The sequence below is a fragment of the Rhinatrema bivittatum genome, chromosome 4, assembly GCF_901001135.1.
Source record: "Rhinatrema bivittatum chromosome 4, aRhiBiv1.1, whole genome shotgun sequence".
In the NCBI taxonomy this organism is placed as follows: Eukaryota; Metazoa; Chordata; class Amphibia; order Gymnophiona; family Rhinatrematidae; genus Rhinatrema; species Rhinatrema bivittatum.
Genome location: NC_042618.1, coordinates 319,324,917 through 319,338,729, shown reverse-complemented (window position 1 = coordinate 319,338,729; position 13,813 = coordinate 319,324,917).

The window sequence follows — 13,813 nt, the reverse complement described above, 5'->3', positions numbered from 1 at the left end:
TGTTATCCACTATGACACCTAGATCTCTTTCTTGGGTTGTAGCACCTAATATGGAACCTAACATTGTGTAATTATAGCATGGGTTATTTTTCCCTATATGCATTGCCTTGCACTTATCCACATTAAATTTCATCTGCCATTTGGATGCCCAATTTTCCAGCCTCACAAGGTCTTCCTGCAATTTATCACAATCTGCTTGTGCTTTAACTACTCTGAACAATTTTATCAAATCAGTAAACTTTACTTTAACATCCAGGCCTGGTCCTGTTGATTTGTCACAGCATCTCACCCCATGGGATGCAACTACACTCTAAACACACTGGAAGCAAGACCTCATGGTCTGGGCCACAAGTGAGAGCTTTCCCCCATAAAAGAAATCCCCCCAGGATTGAGCATGGGAGTAAATTGCTAGCCAGAGCAGCTCTGAAGAGGAATAAATATGTTTGTGTGCCCTGGGATTAAAACCCCACTAAGGGTTACATTTCCTAAAGGGAGGAGAGCCTGCTTAGTAATGAACATACCTTTTGAGTTATGGTCAACCTGAGACTGCTGCTAATTAGCAGGGGCCAGGGAGAGAGAGTGGAATGAAGAATGCATATCACTTTTCTTTTTTCCACCCTCCCCCTCCCTTCACACACACTCATCCACAGTTTTTCTCTCCCCCACCACCACTCTTCCCCTAGCATTCTTCTTCTTCTTCTCTCCTTCTTCTTGACTCCAGCACTCTTTTTGCGCCCACCTCCTACAAGTCACAGCTGCCTTACTTGTGCTCTCTCACTCTACCCTCAGCTGAGAGAGACCAAGTCCTGGAATCAGAGCTGCAAACTGCGCTCCTAAGGGCTTCAGCCCCTCTCCAGTTTCTTCCCATGTGCTGCCTGCAGTGTCCACTCCAGAATCACCCCTCTCTTCCTGTTCCCTGCCATCTTACCGAGGAAGGGGAGTGTAGCTGGAGCTGTAAACAGAGAGGCCTGGAGCTTTCTAGTGTTTCTCCAGAGACTTGGCAATTGAAGCAAATTCCCTGAGCCTGCAGGGGGAAATCTGGAGAGTTCTTAGGCATGGCAATGGGACCGCACTTGCAAATGCCTTTTGGATCTGTTTACAGATTCTGCCAGCTGCCAATAGCTCAGCCATGGGCCCCCAAAGTAAGGCTCCCATTATTTTTCTGCCCATGTCTTGGCTGGGATTCTTGACAGTTCCAAAGGTAAAGCCAAAAAGCAGAGATAGCTTATAATTAGGTGCTGTGGACATAATTGAATGAACCTTTGAAAACGTTTTGATCTTGAGGACCAAGCTTTGATCTCAAATATGATTTCTGTTCTGTTAACGATAAAAACAAGTGAGGCAATTTCAGCTTGCTTTGATTTGGGCTAATTAGTAGATAGTTCTGTTGATATGTGCTGCTCTTTTATTCTAGCTAGGTTTTATGACCACAGTTTCTTTCTAATTGTGTGCATGGAACTGGGAAACCCAGAAGTAAGTCTTGAAGGATTTCTAGATTTGTTACAAAGCCAGAGACTCAACCAACAAGATGAGGTGCAAGACACAGGTCAGTTTATCCTGTAAGTTACTTACGATTTTCAGACTTTCAGCAAATTATCAACTTTTGGCAACCTCTGACAATGTAAAGAAATGGGGAAACAAAGAGCTATAAATGTGATTGTTTTTATTTTTTGGCCCAGCAGTTTACTCCTGTTCATTTGGACTTCCAACTCAAGTGGCCCAGCTCCTTCTGGTGCTACAGCATCATGAGCTGACTGGATGGGGAGGGAAAGAGCGAGAGAGAGTTAATTTTTTTCTCAGTGATCATCTGATGGCTGACTGGGAAGGAGAGGGAGGGATCCACCAAAACTATATAATATCTCACTCATTTCAAACAAGGTTTTCCCATTCCACACCTTCAAAGTCCTGATAGGATAAGTGGTGAAAAAGATACTGAGAGTCTGAAAGGATAGGAGAAAGAGGGGACATGAGTTTTTACTTTGGCGTTTAAAATATGTATTACCTGCCTGGGGGGGGAGATTTTCAGACAATAGTTGAAGCTTTGTATTGGCCACTGCGCTCTCCTCTATGTTGGGCTCCTGAAATGTCATCTGAAAGTTTTGCAACTGCTCCAGAATGCTGTATTATGACTTACTCTCCTAAGGATCATGCATCCCCAATGTTAGAACATTTGCACTGGCTTCCTGAACCACAGAGGGTGCATTTAAGGTGATTACGCTGATTTTTAAAGCCTTAAAGGGTGAAGGTGGCCTCTCTGTTTGGCTAACCCCGTCAAGCTCTGCAAGCTGCTGAAAAACATTTTTAATATTTACCTTCTGTAAAGGAAGTACACCTTCAGGAAACCCATCGCCAAGCATTAACAGGTGTGGGTTCTTCCTTATGGAATGTTTTGCCAAATGAGCTTTAGGGGGTTGATGGCTACACACTTGTTTCAAATTCTTTTGTTTCAAATGCTTTCTTTGAAATTGTAATATTTCTTTTTATATTGTTTATAACAGAATGAAATTGTGGTCATATAATAATGTATAGCTTTATTTGATAATTGTCATTTGTCTATATGTCCTGATTTGTTGTTTTATGTTAATACAAGCCGTTAAGCCCGTTAAAACGGGCTACATTACATTCTCCCTCTCCCCCTTCCACTTACATCCCTGACTCTCACCTCTCCCTCATTCTCCCTCTCCCCTCACTCTTCCCCACCCCCTACCTCCCTCCCACACACTCACCCACTCCTCCCTCCCTCCCCCTCAGTCCCTCCCTCTCACTCAGTCCCTCCCTCCCTCCCAGTCCCTCCCCCTCACTCAGTCCCTCCCTCCCAGTCCCTCCCCCTCACTCAATCCCTCCCTCTTAGTCCCTCCCCCTCACTCAATCCCTCCCTCTCACTCAATCCCTCCCTCCCTCTCACTCAGTCCCTCCCACTCAGTCCCTCCCTCTCACTCAGTCACTCCCTCCCACTCTCTCTCTCCGTCCCGCCCACTCCCTCCCTCCCACTCAGTCCGTCCCTCCCTCTCTCTCTCTCCTCCCTCCCTCGTTACTGGCCGCTGCCGCCCGCCGCCGCCGCTACCGCCACCGCCCGCTGCCGCCGCTGCCGCCGTCGCCTGCCGCCGCCGCCCGCCGCCATGTTTTTTTTTTCCTAAGACTGACGTGCTCGCCCGCACATGCGCAGTAGAGCTGCTCTCTACTGCGCATTTGCGGCACGTCGGTCAAGCGTCGTTTATCTAGTTAGATGTAATCCATCTAGCATGGCTGAGTCAATATAAGTGGAATATAAGAAATAATAATAAATATATGATAAATAAATGATTCACAGCTACCTAGAGGGCTTTACTTATTTATTAAGCCTCTCTACCTTTCCATTTAACCCAGCTATCCCAGAGACAGTACTTGGCTAAGGCCACAGGCCATGGCTCCTTCCTTGCCCTGGTACACATACACCCCGTGTCTGGCCACCATCAGTTGCCTCTGTGTAATGGCTGAGACTCCCTCTCTCCCCCACCTCCTGCACTCCCAGTGGGCTGACAAAAATATCTCTGCAGCTTCCGCAGCTCCATCTGGTCCAAGGAACAGAAAAGAGACTTGGGAATCAAACGCCCATGGTGGCATAGGGTGCTGCCACTGAGCCATGGGGCTGGTCCTTGAGTTTGAATCAAATATTAGATTCTTCTTGCTTTGCAGTAGGGTGGAACCAGAATCAGTGCTTCTGGAGCTCTCAGCAATGGAAAGGAGGTGCTAATTTCAAAAAAGATAATTTATCAGTGATTTTGTACAGGAGGAAATACCCCAGGTATGCAGGCGACTAAACTATCCCAGGAATTCCTGCAACATCCCTTGCCATCAAACCAATGAATGTTATGAAAAAAAGATTTATTTTGTAACTGTTCCTGCCTTGGCTGCCATGAAACGTTACTTGAGATTGCATGGTACAGCAAACACCAGGCTCCAGACTGATAGTTCAGAGGAAAATTATATATTCTTGTAAGAAGGAGCCAATTACCCACTAAAAAAGTTTTTAGAAATCCAACCGTCTCTTTCAGTTCTTTGTGATGAACGAATGCCCACAAAGAAATATACTGAAGAATTCCATAAGGAAAACACTTGGAGCAGAACAAATGCCTGATTTAGCAAGAGATTTTACCATAGGTACAAAAAGGAAAAAAAATGTGATATATGCTTCATATAAGATACAATAAAAGTTACTGGAACATATGTCTCTGTCTCAAGAGCTGCCAAACAGGGCCAGACTAAAGGGTTCATCATCCTTAGAATAAGTTGGTATAAGAAAAAGGGCAGGTGATTCACTGTTAGAGCCTCTCTCTTGGTTTATTGATTTCTTTTTAGCCCCTTTTGTACCTAAATTACCTTCATACATTCGTGATTCTCAAGATATGATCTCCTTTTTAGAAGGTATACCTTGTCACATTAGATGTTGAAGCACTCTACATGAGCATACTGCAACATGAAGCTGTTGCAACAGCTTTGTCATTCCTTGAACTTCACCCACGACCTCAAAGAATTCCATCTGATTTTTTACATAAATTGTTGGAGATTGCTCTGACTAAGAATTACTTTGCTTTTGATAGAAAATTCTTCAAACAGATCCGTAGTACTGCGATGGGGGCCACAGTGGCCCCCAACTTAGCAGATCTGTACATAGGAGATTTTGAATCCCAGTGGTTGAATCATCACCCATATCAATCAGAATTAATATCATGGATGATGATGTCTTTATGTCGTGGAGGGGTACAAAATCAAGTTTTGACAATTTTTGGACATGACTTAATTCTTTAATTAAAGTTCACAGCAGATATACAAGAGAACCAAACCTCTTTTCTGGATATTATGATTTACAAAACCAGTGAAGGGTTTGTTACTTCTATTTTTCAGAAATCTGTTAGTTCCAATACTTTACTGCATTTTACCAGTGCACATCTGAGAGCACTTAAAGAATGTTTACCAAGTCAGTTTTTTCGTTTACGACGATTGTGCACGTCTTTATGCTTTAATATCAGATTCAGGCTAAAGCACTTACTGACAGGTTTCTGTCTCGTGGATGTCTAATCAGTTGTGTTAAAAGAGCTTATTGACGCGCTATATTTACTCACCGTGAAGAAGATCTACAACGCATTACATGCATCATTCCTTTTTCACCTTTTGTGTGAAAAATCAGAGCTTCTATTTTTCAGAATTGGCACATCTTACAGTTACACAGTGTTTTTAAAGACCTCCCTCGTATCGTATCACTTACACATGAGGAGCTAGTCTATGTGACTCCTTGGTGCACTCTGATTTCACACAGTTACCATCTTACTCCATACAAGATGCCACTGGGCTGCATCTTACTCCATACAAGATGCCACTGGGCTGCATCTTACTCCATACAAGATGCCACTAGGCTGCATCAACCATGTGGCACATGTACTGTTGTCATGTATGCATGAACACAACTTTATATGTAGCATAGGGATGTGAATCGTTTTAGGACGATTAAAATTATCGTCCGATAATTTTAATATCGTCTTAAACCGTTATGGAACACAATACAATACAGATTCTAACGATTTATCGTTATAAATCGTTAGAATCGTGAGCCGGCACACTAAAACCCCCTAAAACCCACCCCCGACCCTTTAAATTAAATCCCCCACCCTCCCGAACCCCCCCCCAAATAACTTAAATAACCTGCGGGTCCAGCAGCGGTCCGGAACGGCAGCGGTCCGGAACGGGCTCCTGCTCTGAATCTTGTCGTCTTCAGCCGGCGCCATTTCCAAAATGGCGCCGAAAAATGGCGGCGGCCATAGACGAAAAAGATTGGACGGCAGGAGGTCCTTCCGGACCCCCGCTGGACTTTTGGCAAGTCTCGTGGGGGTCAGGAGGCCCCCCACAAGCTGGCCAAAAGTTCCTGGAGGTCCAGCGGGGGTCAGGGAGCGATTTCCCGCCGCGAATCGTTTTCGTACGGAAATGGCGCCGGCAGGAGATCGACTGCAGGAGGTCGTTCAGCGAGGCGCCGGAACCCTCGCTGAACGACCTCCTGCAGTCGATCTCCTGCCGGCGCCATTTTCCGTACGAAAACGATTCGCGGCGGGAAATCGCTCCCTGACCCCCGCTGGACCTCCAGGAACTTTTGGCCAGCTTGTGGGGGGCCTCCTGACCCCACGAGACTTGCCAAAAGTCCAGCGGGGGTCCGGAAGGACCTCCTGCCGTCCAATCTTTTTCGTCTATGGCCGCCGCCATTTTTCGGCGCCATTTTGGAAAATGGCGCCGGCTGAAGACAACAAGATTCAGAGCAGGAGCCCGTTCCGGACCGCTGCCGTTCCGGACCGCCGCTGGACCCGCAGGTTATTTAAGTTATTTGGGGGGGGTTCGGGAGGGTGGGGGATTTAATTTAAAGGGTCGGGGGTGGGTTTTAGGGGGTTTTAATGTGCCGGTTTTTCGATTTTTAACGATTTTTAACGATTTTTCACGATATTTTACCCCCCCAAACGGCAACAATACGATTCCCTCCCCCTCCCAGCCGAAATCGATCGTTAAGACGATCGAGGACACGATTCACATCCCTAATGTAGCATCTGCTGACTTCACTGTGTTCCTTCATCGACAGACCTCTGGTGCTGGTGTAATCTATGCTATAATATGCCCTTGATCAAAAATTATTATGCCTTGAACAATGATGGATTTATAAATTGAATACCATGGTGCCATATGGCTTGACTCTTGAAGCAGACTTTAGTGTATTCTTGGGATAAATAATACAAAATTTTCCAGTTTATGAATATGCTTCATATTCATTTTTTGCAGCTATAAAATCTTTGTTATTGCATATGCTGTTGCTGACGTAAGCACGTTGATTGACATTTTGGCGTCTTTTTAACCTGTGTCTTTTCCCGCCATTCCCTATTTTGAAAACGCTGTGAGATGCTTCTGTCCAAAATGATGGTACAATTCTGCTAAAGATGAGCTTTAATATTTCTCATAAATAGACATTTTAAAGTGTCTAATTATGTGACATTGATGTTTCAACAGACAATGGTTCGTTCTGAGAGGTGTTGATTTACAATTTGTTATAGACGGATCCTGATGAAGCTTACTGCGAAACCCCGGCCATTGTTGGGCTTTGATGGTTAATTTTGCAAGACTGTTATACAAAGATTCTTGAGGACTGCTGCTCAGTTTTTTTTATTTCAATATAAAAAAAAGTCTTAAAATAAATGTAATCAAGAAAGGATTTGAAAAAATTCTGCATATGTTTGAATAGTCCGAGTGGCCCGTGCAATTTAGGGCACACCGATAGGCTTGCTTATGTGGAAGTAGTTGTACAAAATACTGAAAATAGTATACATGCAATACTATTTAAGTAAAATTTTGATATATTTCCCTGTGTTTTGGATTTGTGATTCAGGATTCATGGCTCTCCTTTGTGTTAATTAATCTTGATGTTATCCATATACTCCCAGTCATGGTTTAGGGATGCACTGTAATCAGGGTGATATCCCAGACTGTTATGTTTCATACCCTAAGGCTGATCTATCAACCATAAATCAACCTTTAAAGATGGTGCCGGCCATCCAGTGCTCCTACCATGTGACAGGGGCTGGCCAATGACACGGATTCCCTGTCACATGGTAAGGGCAAAGGGCCATCGGCGCCATTTTTATTAGTGGCAGCCGATGGCCCGAGAGTGGGAGATCGCTCCCCGTGCCCCCACTGGACCACCAGGTAATTTTAAAAGGTTTTGGGGGGGGGGGGGGGGTGGGGAGGTGGGGGAGGCTAAGGGGGTCAATTTAAAGGGTCAGGTGGAGTTTTCTTTTTATCAGGCCATCGGCGCCATTTTTTTAGTGGCAGCCGATGGCCCGAGAGTGGGAGATCGCTCCCCGTGCCCCCACTGGACCACCAGGTAATTTTAAAAGGTTTTGGGGGGGGGGGGGTCGGGAGGTGGGGGAGGCTAAGGGGGTCAATTTAAAGGGTCAGGTGGAGTTTTCTTTTTATCAGGCCATCGGCGCCATTTTTTTAGTGGCAGCCAAAATGGCGCCAGCCCGAGAGCAGGAGATCGTGCCGGGACCCCCCACTGAACCACCAGGTAATTTAAAACATTTTGGGGGGGTTCGGGAGGGTGGGGGATTCGTTTTAAAGGGTTGGGTGGGTTTAGGGGTTGTTTTGGTGTGCCAGTTTTCCCACCCTCCCCCGATTTACGATTTTCAAGATAAATCGGGGGAATTTCTATTGTATTACGACTCTAATGATTTTTGACGATTTAGAAAATATTTGACGATTTTTTTAAATCGTCAAAAAACGATTCACGTCCCTAATATATGTGCATATATGCGCCATCTTTAAATATGGTGCCGGCCATCCAGTGCTCCTACCATGTGACAATGGCACGGATTCCCTGTCACATGGTAAGGGCAAAGGGCCATCGGCGCCATTTTTATTAATGCAGCCGATGGCCCGAGAGCGGGAGATCACTCCCCGTGCCCCCACTGGACCACCAGGTAATTTTAAAACGGTTTTTGGGGGTTCGGGAGGGTTTTTTTGTTATCGGATCGGGCGCAGTCGATAACAAAAAAAAAAAATCGAGCCGAACGATAAAAATTTTAAGATTTTGAATCGGAACCGGAACCGATCAGATTCCAGTTCCGATTCACATCTCTAACATATATCATGTTTTTAAAATATGGCTTGTGTGTGATTCCTTCACATATGCATGTAAATGTATATTTGTTCATGCATAAGCTTTTGAAAATTCATCCTTTAACGAGCTTCTGAATACATAACCTTTTGCTGCAAAATCGAAGAGAGAAAATGGAGTTTCTTTGCAAATGCTCAGAATTTTCAGTGGGAGGATGTCAGCGGCACTTGATCCAGATGACAGCTATAGGCTAGTTAAAAAATTGCTTCACCTTGATTGGTCCTGCATTCTGACTATTCACCTAGGTCTCCCAGTTCGGCTGTGGCCCAGCTGCTATCTCACACAGGCAATGATTGTTTGCTATATTTACCAGTTAGTCCCTGCAGCTTTCTCAGTACAGCAGTTTTGAATGGGCCATAGATTTAAATGGGAAACATAAAGGAATGAGACAAAAAGTTTTGTTTAAATTCATGGACATCCTCCATTTGTTTTGGTGGCCCATGAATAAAAAAAAAAAATGGTCTCATTCATTGCTTTGTATCCATTTGTTTCAAACAAATGCATATCCCTTGCCCTAGTGTTTTGGAGTTTCCCCTTTTTCTTTTCACTAGTCTGTGCTGCCTTTGTCATTCAACATACAAGGTCACTGTAGCAACTATTGTCTTCACTCCCTGCCTGGCTCAGGTGTTGAAATCCATCTCACTGATTCTCTGTCTGGGTATAAGTCATTCTTTTTCACCATGATTTGGTTTCCCCAACTGTAAATGGGTATTAACAATATCAGTGTAGCCTCTATTTCACCAGCTACTAGAACTTTGTGGTATGTTCAGGATCAGTGGGGCAAACAGACGTCCTATTCCGACTTGCTCCCTTGAGTTGTTTCTGATGGGGGAAAAGTAAAAGGCTTTGAAGCCCTTAGGTTGTTTGAACGTCTTCTGACATTTTACAGTATGAATAGCACATTACTACATGGTCTGGTGTTAAAAAATAAATTCTTTGTTGGAATAACTGATGCAGATAAATACAATCAGTAGAGTACACATTGAAGAATAGTGAAATCCATATGGCAAAAAAAAGAAAGAAAGACAGTACACAGTCCAAAAATTTACAGTCACTGCAAAATGTTCACACACTAGGGGTTTTCTTCCCAGGGCCAGTGTTTCCATTAGGCAAACTAGGCATAGCGCCAATGTTTGGGGGGTGGCAAAATCCATCCAGCATGAGGCCCAGAGGGGTGCTGTGCCAGAACTAACACCACCAAAGAAGGGGACACTGTTATGAAGCCACTGCTGGTGATGGGGGGGGGGGGAGGGTTGTGTTAGAAATAAGTTGGGGGAGGAGGTGCATGACTGAAGGTTCACCTAAGGTGCCAAATACTCTTGCACTGGCCCTATTTCTTCCTCTACTAACTCACTAGCTCTGAGGTATTCTTAACATAATGGGAACCCTTTCCTGACTCTCCCCTTTTTGGTACCTGCTTTCTGGGGTAAAGATCTCTGTTCTTTCGTAACTGAACTGGAACACTTTCTTGAACAGATGAACTTCTGCTGACTCCTTCCTAGCAGCAACTCGGAAATTAGATATCCCAATCTGGCAATCCTTACTTTGACTCCAAACAAAAATGTATTCTGCGTAATAGGAATGTGCAGCTCTAAATTTTCAGTTTGGTTCATTTTTTTTGTTTTGAGGGTTTTGGTTCGTTTAATGTTGGTTTTTTTTTTCCTGTTTGGTTCATTGCTGAACCAAATATACATTAAACTGCACCCTCTCCAAAAGAAAAAAAACAAACCCTAAAATAAAACAGAACCATTTAAAAATAAAAAGAGCTTCCCTTGGCCCTGGAAGCACCCACCTGCCCTTGGAGCTGGCAGAGGAAGAAGAAGAGGATCTTTGGGGCCACCAACATTTCCCTTGCAGCCGGAAAGGCCCTGCTAGAATGGCCGAGTTATCCCTGGAGCTGATGGATGGTCCTGTGGGGCCGCCACATTTTTCCTGCAGCCAGTGGCTGAAGAGATTCTGCTGGAACACCCATGTTACCCTGGAGCCTGTGTGACATACTTTGTGTTTATGTGAGCATGAGAAAGCCTTTTTTTTGTGAGAGAAAGAGAAAGTGCCAGTTTGTGTGTGAGAGAGTACACATACCTATTTGAGTGAAAGAGAGTGCAGGTGCCTGTGAGTGGGCCGTCCATTGCTCCTACCATGTGTCAGGGGCCGGCCAATGGCACCGATAGCCCCTGTCACATGGTAAGGGCAAAGGGCTATCGGCGCCATTTTGATTAGTGGCAGCCGACGGTCCGAGAGCGGGAGATCGCTCCTGGGACCCCCGCTGGACCACCAGGTACTTTAGAAAAGTTTTTTTTTGGGGGGGGGGTCAGGAGGGGGGGGGATTCTAAATAATGAGATTTAAAGGGTCGGGGTGGGTTTGGCGGTTGTTTTTGTGTGCCCTTTCTTCCCGCTCCCCCCAAAACGATAAGAGAACCCCACAAAAATTTTGTGGGGGTTTCCTATCGCTGTCGGGGACCCCCCTATTCCTGATGGATGAGAACATATCGGATGATATTTTCATCCATCAGAAAAACAATTCACATCCCTACTGCTTAGAGTCTGGATTGTTGCAGTTTCCAGTTCAGTTTTTGTCTGCATGTTCTATTTATATTTTATAGTCTCTTTATTCTGTATTTGTATTTTGATTCACTTAAAATGGCTTTCAGTTTCTGAACATATTCATTATAAAATTGCAATGACTGTATACTACTCAGTTCGGATTCTCCTCCCTGGGCAAATGCCCTTCTCAGGATTTACCAACCTACTCGGCAATTAAGATCATCACAACGTGGTTTACTAGATGTGCCTTCCGTCCGTCATGCCCATCTTGCTTTTACATGGGAAACTGCTTTCTTTGTAGCTGCTTCCTCTATCTGGAACTCTTTACCTTTCGAGGTTTGAATGCAAGAAAATCTTAAGAAATTTAGACTTTCCCTAAAAAACTTCCTCCTTCAGTGCTCTTGATGCAAGGTCTGAATTTCTAAATGCTGGTAGTCTCTGTTTTGTTTTAGAATCCAGTGCTGTTGGTATGTGATATTTTTGGTGTTTGTTTTTGATACTATTTTATGTATGTTCTATTTTAAATCGCCTAGGCCAAATTTTGTTGTGTTAAGAGATTAATACATTTTAATAAATGAAAATGAAATGAGTATTTGTGTTCTGCATGTGTGACCGAGGTGAGGTATTTTGCTAGTATGTAGTTTCTGTGTAGAGATCTATAGCAGTCTGAACTTGTTTTGTTTTCCTAATAGGTGTAATATTTGCTGTGTTGCCTTTTTGTTATGCCTGTCGGTCGCAGATGGCTGCGACCTCTCATGCTCACCTCTTTTTTCCCCGCTCCATCAAGCCTGGGAAGAATGGTGGCCTCTGCTAATCCCCACCGACCTCTCTGGTATTCCCGGGACAGTGTGGGCACTGCCGACTGCCATCTTGGACCCGGAATCACCTAGCCGCACACGCGCAAGGGCCTCTCTTGAAGACATCATGGTGGGAACATCGGGGGTGTCCCCTCCCGATGACATCAACCCGCTTGCATATTTAATCCAACCAGCCCTTGCCTTCCTTGAGTTAGCAAGGAGTTCCATCTTGCTGAATTCTCCTCCTGTTCCTGACTTGGCATCTGGATGCTCTGAGTACCTGCTCCTCGGGGGCTCCCCTGCATTCCTGGCTATACGCTCCTCGGAGGGCCTACCTGCCTGACTGCTACAGAACTGCTTCTCAGGTCTCTCTCTCTCCATGAACCATCTTCTGTGAGTACCTATACTGACTTCTACTATACGAACTGTGCTAAGGATCCTACGCGGTGTACCCTGTGCCTCAGGCCACTACCGCCTTCCTTCTATAGAAGTCATTCAGCTTTCCTGCGCTACAGAATATCTGCACACCAACTTCAGGAGCCACTTCCGGTTTCTGGTATCTCTACCAGTGCTTCAACATCTACTATACTGACAGTATCATCGTACCCCGCTCCATGGGCCACTACTGGATCTTCTCATCTGTGGTCTCACTCTGGGCATTCCCCATTGCCCAGTAGTGTACTGCTGCAGCTGCTATTCTGTGGACATTATTGTTTTCTCCATTTGTAATAAAGTCTCTACTTCTAGCTGTGTTCCACGCTACTGAGTCTGTGCCTGCTGACGGTGAGGCTCACAGGGCTGTGGGGGAGGAGTTTGGCTTTCCAGGCAGCTGGCAAGCCACGTCATGGAAAGAAAAACTCCATTGCCATCTCTAACTGGTTTTTCCTTAACACCTACTCTTAGTATAAAGAAAATGTTTGCTCCGACCGCAGCATATGAAACAGGAAGTCAGCAGGAAACATCTAGTGCAAGCTTTTCTGCAGCCCCAGAATAGCTCATGACCTACTTGCTTTTCACACCTAGATAGTTTAATACAAATGCCCATGACCAGCTAATGACCTCCCCCCTCCCTGCCTGAAGACTGACCGCTTGCACCTACTGCCCACTTGCACCCACGTAGTAAAAGGTCAGCATACACATTTATGTGGAAATATTGTAGCAGTAAATATGTGACGTATGTATCCGATGCAATGCTATGTAATGCTTTTACAATAAAAGGGGGCTGCCCAAAATGCTGGAAGCACGCTTCACCCTGAAGACCGTCTGAGGTGTTTTCATTGCGACACAGGGCTCTTCCTTGTAGGCGGAGATACCTCTCATCTCAGCCCAGGGTTCACATTCTTCCATAAACATAACACTTTTCATGGGCAGGGTTATTTCCATCTGAATCTAGCAGTTAGTGTGCTTTGGTATGGCAAGTTTGCTATAGATTCTGAGTACATTTTTTGCAGCGTGATGAATTATTACAGAGTGTTAATGAGGTGTACTAATGTGTTGCTGTGCAATGAGGTGACACCAGATTTTCTGTGGTGAGTGACAAGGGGAAGTGTCCTAGTTCTGCTCTGTACCCTTTGTTGAAGGAGGTTCTGTGATTGCAGGGTATTGTACAACTTGAGGTGCAGGGTTTATACTGGGATTCTGTCCTATCCTGTTTAGACCCCAGACTTCACTCCCATAGAGAAGAACTTTATTGATTGGTGCTATTGAATCATTTTAGTGGTAGTTTTATTAGATGGATGAAGCTGGACAGGAATTTTTGTTGCATAGAAGGTCCACTGACGTGACATGC